Raw genomic sequence first — 7,887 nt, 5'->3', positions numbered from 1 at the left:
AATCAGGTCTTCCAAAGAATTTTGTAAAATCCAAATAGGGCAAGACTTTCCTCTAAATGGAAATCCATTTGGGTTTGTTCTGGACATGTAAGATCTTTTTGGAAATAAAGATGGAATCAGGAGATGCAAACTTTAAAACTCTCTTGATTCTGGTGCAATTATGGTATTGAAGACTCACTTTTTGCTGTAGTCTTCAAGCCAAAAATGAGCCATTCTTGCTATCTCTGTAGTTTGCATTATGACCCAGAGACCCTAACTCTGGTGCCTGTTAAGAAACAATTAAAGGAAGCCCTCCAAGTATAACTAAAAGTAACTACTGGTTTCCAGATTTATAGACAGAAGCAATGAAGTGTTGGTTGTTTTGAAGAGCCCTATTCAACAAATCCCTCATTTCTGAATCCCTCATAAAATTTGGGGGAGGTGAGTTAGGAGGAAAACATCAACAATCTACCTGCTCCCCTGTGATTTTGTACTAACTCATTTGCTAAAAGTATGTGTTTCAGATTTTCTTATGGTATTTTCTCTTTCCATTTGGTTAGAATAGAATAGAATTCTCTATTGGCCAAATGTGATTGGACACACAAGGAATTTGTCTTTGGTGCATATGCTCTCAGTTTATGAAGAATAAAAATACATTCATCAAGAATAAAGATACATCACTTAGTGTAAGTGTTGTAATTAAGGTTACTAATAAGCTATCAAATTGTACTAGCAAACAATGAAAACAATATAAATTGAAAGATACAAGCAACATGGTTATAGTCATAAGTTGGGAGAGATAGATACTAGGAAGGAAGAGAAGAATAATAGTAATACATTCTTGGTAAATTATTTGTTGTGGGAATTAGTTGTTAAGCAGAGTGATGGCATTCGGGGAAAACTAACCTTGTGTCTAGTTGTTCTGGTGTGCAATGCTCTATAGTGTCATTTTTGAGGGTAGAAGTTGAAATAATTTATGTTCAGGATATGTAGATATTTTCACAGCACTCTTTTTTGACTCATGCAGTATGCAGATCCTCAATGGAAGGCTTCATATCCAGCCTGATGCTGAAAGCAAGCATTTGGCAACTTAAACCCAACATCTAATCATTTAAGCAACCACCGTTGTTGCTGATGCCCCACAAATTCACATGGAAAGAAAGAGCCACAAAGACTTAAAAGAACAAGATTCCCTAGGACTGAATAATGTAGTGTCAGTTCTTCTAATGAATGCGGATGCTGGGTGCGTGATGAATAATTAGAGACTTTGATACCTGCAGAGAGCAGGTCATGATTGTGCTGTCAGGAACTTCACTGCCACCAGAAGCATCATTATCCTAGTTACTGCTGTTTAGTAAATACACTTCGGTAGGAAAAAAAAATGCATAGCCTTTTCTTTTCCTCCAGAAGCAGAAGGAGGTTCTGTGGGAATACTAGCTTTCTGCAAACTCAGTAGAAGGCAGCCCAGGGGGAACTTTTTATTCATCAAGAAAATAAAAGCTAACACAGTGTTGCTTTGATTGAAGCAGTTTATAAGCCCTTTATATAATAAATAAAATAAACACACGAGGCTTAGAATAGTATCCATCAGAAAACAATCCCTGAATATATCAGGGATCCTCCCATGTGATTAGGTCTGCCCAGAGCAAGGAATGATGACATTTAATCTGAATGTTTACATATCTGTTTACCATTGGGGCTTATGCATACTGCAGAAAAGAGCAGTGGATTTATGGCTAACATGATTGTCAAAAGCCTGCTGATGCTAAGAAATCCATATAATTGAGTAGGAAGAAGCAAGATTTATGTCAACATTCCAAGTAATGAGCCCATTGAAAGCAGAATTCTGAGGCAGGTAGATTCCTCAAAGAACAGTTCATTGGATACATCATATTGACACAACTGGTGAAACCCGATTCTGAAAGTTCCTGTGGTTTTCACCTAATTAAAAGTGAAAGTTTTCTCCTTTCCCTAAGTCATCAGTCCTATGGTCCTTTACTCCTCCTCTCCCAGCCATCTGTTGGAATGACCTTGTTTCCTACAGGAAAATCTTTTGTTTTGACTACAAACCCCCTCTGCCTCCCATCTAGTGGCAACCCTGAAGGCACAAAGATGCTCCAGCCAGGTTCGCTTCAGGGTTGACAATCTAATCTGATACAAGTTTTAACTTGGAGCCTCTGTTGAGTGCTGGACCAAGTGGGGCTGATTTCTACCAATGGAAGGTAAACTATCTTGGAGATATCTGGGGTATTCTCCCTTGAGAAGTGACTTGATGCTCCTGGATTGATAAATGGATTGGAATACAGTTATCCTTCAAGTTTTGTCCAGCCCTGAATATTGCAGTGCAGTCTATCGGCTCAGATACACGTATGAACATTCATATAACAATGTACATGCCATTACAAAATGAGTGAAGAAAACCTACTAGGTGGGAAATATATTCAACATATACATTTAAGTGCAGTTTGGAAGTTAATTACAGTCAGAATAGGAAAGGACAGATTTATGAAGGACTATGGCTATGGAATGAAGCAGATCACTCTACCTACTTTTTGTCTAAATTTTGGGATTATGAAGCAGCACTTTAATGTCAAAGGCTCTGTTGGTTACAGATTGAACAATGACGGGCTTTCAAATTAATAACCTAATTATTAATTCAGGTTAATTTTTCCAATTATGTTTACATGATAACTGGCAGTCTCAGTCATATTATACTATAATGGACTGTGATAATAATCTTGGGAAGAGCTACTGCTTAGACAATAGTCTTATAAATGAAATCTGAGTCCAAAGGAGGGATGGAGAAAGCATCTCAGAAGTGACTGAGATGCTAGTTTTAGAAGAGCAAAAGTAAGGGAGAGGAGGGGTATTTTCAGACTTGCAAAATTGCTATTAGCTTTTCAAGGTAGTTCAGGCAAGATGCATAACAATGAATACTACTATTGTAAGATTACATTAACAAAATTTGCTAGTCTGAAAGTATCCCTCGCCTCCCTTACTTTTACTCTTATAAAAACGAGTGAGAGTCCTTTCTGACATGCTTTCTCCAAACCTTTCCTTTGGGTTCAGATTTCATTCATCAGACCATTGTCTAGCCTACAGATCTTCCTCCTGTCTTTCAAGGTCATTTCCACATAACATGACAGGAATGAATAACTTTCTTTGTCCAAGGAAAGGCAAAGTGTTACATCCGGGGGGGGGGGGGATAAGGAAAAGGAAGAAAAAACACTTTTGGAACATTATCTAAAAGGAATAACTAACAAGACTTTCAAAAGAAAAATGAAGGTTTACAAAGTTGTCTTATTTGATCAAGGTTAAACTATACTGTATACTGCTTTTTTCCTCCTTAACAGTTTTTAATGGGTTTTTCTTGACTACGACTGAATGATGAGGCTTTATAGATTACTTTATAGATAAGATATGAGAAGAAGAAAAATTTTGTTTTATTTTTGGAGAAAGTAATAAGCTATGGTATTAAGAAGAAATAAAGATAGGATGATAAGAAATTAATTTGTAGGACAGCAGTTGAAGGGATTAAAGATTAATATTTTAATATGTTGTTTCTATTAACTTCTAGTGGAATTTTGATGAAGCTTGAATGATGAGGTTTTAAAGATTTCTTTATAGATATAAAATAAGACATAGGAAGAAGAGTACTTTTTTCTTTGTACTTTTAGAGAAGATAACAGGATATTGTGTAAAGCACGGGAAATATGAAATTGATTGACTTGTTAAATATAAATGTAAATATTCATTTCTTAATCAGACTTTTGCTGATTAAGATTGGAAGATGAAGCTTTATTATTTGCCAACAGATAACAAAATAAAGTTGTGGAAAAAAAATGAGATATGGGATACAGAATTTTTGGCTGAAATATTAGAGAAAAAGAGCCAAGGTGGCGCAGTGGTTAGAGTGCAGTACTGCAGGCCACTGCAGCTGACTGTTATCTGCAGTTCAGCGGTTCTAATCTCACCGGCTCAAGATTGACTCAGCCTTCCATCCTTCCGAGGTGGGTGAAATGAGGACCCAGACTGTTGGGGCGATATGCTGACTCTGTAAACCGCTTAGAGAGGGCTGAAAGCCCTATGAAGCGGTATATAAGTCGAACTGCTATTGCTATTGCTAAGATGTTAAGTTATTGAAAATGCTTGCACTTGTCTTGATGAAAGAAGAATTAATTTCTTTCCAACTTGTGCGCATGTGCGAGGATTAAGATTAATTTCTTTCGAACTTGTGCGCATGTGCGAGGATTAAGATGGCTGCAAGGCTCCGTCCGCTCTAAAAACTATTGGCGAAATGCAGGAAAAACCGCAAGTAATAACTTCAAAATATAATATAAGAGGCTCGCTCGGGAAGCCCAAGACCCAGGGAGCCCAAAAAGATCAGTTAGCGGTAGGGGCTACCTCTTTGGGGATAGCCCCGAGCCGCGAGGGCTCCAGCGTCTTCAGCGGTCTCCATTCTAGTCGGGCCGCTCGGCAGCGAGGAGGAGAGTTTCGGTCTGGAAATGGCGGCGGCGTTCTTTGGTGGCTCCGTCGCTTGTTTCATCTTCTAATTGCGTTTGCTAGCGACGGGAGCCCCCCGCGATTGTGCGACCACCCCCAGGACCATCTCCGGGCCGTCAGGACGCTGCAGCTGCGAACTGTGGAGGTTTGGGCGGTTTCAGCGATCTCCGTGCTGCTTCATTTACATCAGCTGTTCGGCGGCGAGGAGAGGAATATCAGCGCGGTGGCAGTGGTGTCGTGTTTCGGCGGCCCCATTGCCCCCCCACCTTTGCCCCCCGTTTGCCTGCAGTGGGATTGCGGAACTGGAAAGACCACCCCTGGATCCTGCAGACCTGGAGGACCCCATTGGCCTCAGAGATTCCGATGCTTTTCAGGCTGCCTTGGCTAATTACCACTGAGGGAGCAAGCTCCATCTTGGAAACAGAAACGGGGTCTCTAGGCAATTACAACGCCTGTTCCATCTCTTCCCATTTATTTTCAATGGTGTGCCCCTGGGAACCTCTTGGAGTGGCCTTATTTCCAGAAGGAAGACTCTGGATTGGTACTGCGGGTGGACAGATGATGATTGCACTGCGTGTTTGGTTTGAACCCCCACGGGACCTTCAGACTAACAAAGTTATAGAAAAAGAGAGGGGTTATAAGACACTCCCCCATACATTCTACCTGAACTATAACTGGTCCTCAACCATTTCAACTCTGAACATTGAGAGCCGATTTTTACCACCTGAACTCGCACCTTAAATTAATCAATTGCGCAACTTTTAATTTCTTTCTTTTCTTTCATCTTTTCTTCTCTCTTTGTATGGGATATGTATGAGATATGCGTGAGATGAATGAATGTCCCACTTTTTATGATCATATTGTTGTAAAATTTTTGTGTTTTTTAACTTTTTACGTGGGGATTGTTTGGGGGAGTGTATGAGTATGCATGATTCGGAGGACCTGCCGGGAGATGCGGGGGCCATGGGGGTGGTTGAGGGGACTAGAGACACGGGAGAGGGTCGGGGTATTACGGTCGTAACAGGGAGGGGCAGATACGGCGGGGACTTTAGGGCAGGCCATTACCGGGGAAGGAGGGTTCGCTACATTACAGAGATCCCTCCTTCCGGCCCTAGGAGTCCCACTCCGAGACCAGATGGCGTAAGCAGTCAGGACCCTGGTCTCAGGCTGTTGTCGCTAAATGCCAGGTCTGTTGTACATAAAGCTCCTCTCGTCCGGGACTTAATTTTAGACGAGAGGGCAGACCTGGCATGTATTACTGAAACCTGGCTGGGCCCAGAGGGAGGAGTCCCCCTTGTAGAGCTGTGCCCAGAAGGATTTCAGGTGCTACACCAGCCGAGAGCCCAGGGAAGGGGTGGGGGTGTGGCCGCTGTTATCCGGGAGTCGTTAGTTCCTCGTAGGGTCCCTGCTCCGGAGATTGTCGGGTGTGAGTCTTTGCTGTTAAAGTTGGACCTCAAGGGTCAAGTGGGTCTGCTGTTAACGTACCTGCCTCCCAACAGCGTTGCAGCAGCCCTCCCCTCGCTCCTCGAGTCGGTAGCCGAGCTGGCAATTGAGTTCCCTAGGTTGATGGTCCTGGGGGACTTTAATTTGCCGTCGCTCGGTGAAAACTCTGAGGGGGCGCAGGAGTTCATGGCTTCCATGACAGCCATGGGCTTGACCCAAGTAATTCGAGGCCCAACCCATTCGGCGGGGCACATGCTTGACCTTGTATTTCTCTTGGAGCAGTGGATTTGTGATCTTGGTCTGAGGGGGAACGACATCATACCCCTGTCGTGGTCAGACCACTGCCTACTGAGGCTCGACTTCCGGAGACCAAACCCCCACTGTAGGGAGGAGGAACCGACCAGGTGGTTCCGCCCCAGGCGCCTTATGGAACCGTCAAGGTTCCAGACAGAGCTTGGGGTTATTCCTGACACTTTCGCCCACAGTCCGGTAGAGACTCTGGTTGCTGCGTGGCACTCGGCAGCATCGGAGGCCCTCGACCGGATTGCGCCACTGCGGCCCCTCCGAGGCGGCGGATCCCGGAGACCTCCTTGGTTCACCGAGGAACTCCGGGAGATGAAGCGCCGGAGGAGATGCCTAGAGCACCGTTGGAGGTCCGATAAGTCCGAATCGAACCGAGCAATGGTAACCACCTGCACCAAGGAATACACCAGGGCACTTAGGGCTGCAAAAAGATCTCACATAGCCACCTTGGTTGCGTCCGCTGAGTCTCGCCCAGCCGCCCTGTTTAGGATAACCCGCTCCCTATTGAATAAAAGGGAAGCGGGGGAACCCTTGCAGGGCAGAGCTGAAGATTATGCCCAATTCTTAGCGGACAAAATTGCTCGGTTTCGGTCGGACTTGGACTCCACCCCCGCAGTTCCAGCCGAGGCACAGGAGGATCAACCAGAACAGCTCTGGGTTGAGTTTCAGGACGTTACCCCTAGGGATGTGGACAAGGCCATGAGGGCTGTAAGTACCTCCACCTGTGTACTGGATCCGTGTCCCTCATGGCTGGTTACTAACTGCAGTGAGGTGACACGAGGCTGGATCCAGGCGGTTGTGACCGCCTCGCTTCGGGAGGGGAACTTCCCCGCTGCACTGAAAGCAGCGGTGGTGAGACCCCTCCTGAAGAAACCATCTTTGGATCCAGCTATCCTTAATAACTATCGTCCAGTTTCCAACCTCCCCTTCCTGGGGAAGGTTGTTGAGAAGGTGGTGGCCTTCCAGCTCCAGCGGTCCTTGGAGGAAGCAAACTATCTAGACCCCTTCCAGTCAGGCTTCAGACCCGGTTACAGCACAGAAACCGCTTTGGTCGCATTGATCGATGATCTCTGGAGAGCCAGAGATGGAGGACATTCCTCCATCCTGGTCCTCCTTGACCTCTCAGCGGCTTTCGATACCATCGACCATGGTATCCTTCTGCGACGACTGCGGGAGGTGGGAGTGGGAGGCACCGTGTTGCGGTGGTTCTCCTCCTACCTCTCGGACAGGTCGCAGTCGGTGTTAGTGGGGGGGCAGAGATCGTCCCCTAGGCCCCTAACTTATGGGGTGCCTCAGGGCTCGGTCTTATCCCCCCTACTATTCAACATCTACATGAAACCGCTGGGAGAGATCATTCGCAGGCACGGGATTAGATACCATCAATATGCGGACGATACTCAATTGTATCTGTCCGCCCCGTGCCAACTCAATGAAGCGGCAGACGTGATGAACCGAGGCCTTGAAGCTGTTATGGACTGGATGAGGGTTAACAAGCTTGTGCTCAACCCAGAAAAGACCGAGTGGCTGTTGTGTTTCCCTCCCAAAAATTCGACCAATATTCCATCTCTCAGGCTGGGGGGTCAAATTTTATACCCCTCAGAGAGGGTTCGCAACTTAGGAGTCCTCCTGGATCCACAGCTATCGTTTGACCACCATTTA

The sequence above is a fragment of the Thamnophis elegans genome, chromosome 2 (assembly GCF_009769535.1).
Source record: "Thamnophis elegans isolate rThaEle1 chromosome 2, rThaEle1.pri, whole genome shotgun sequence".
NCBI lineage: Eukaryota > Metazoa > Chordata > Lepidosauria > Squamata > Colubridae > Thamnophis > Thamnophis elegans.
The sequence above is the reverse complement of the archived record's forward strand: the minus strand, read 5'-3'. Positions refer to the sequence as shown.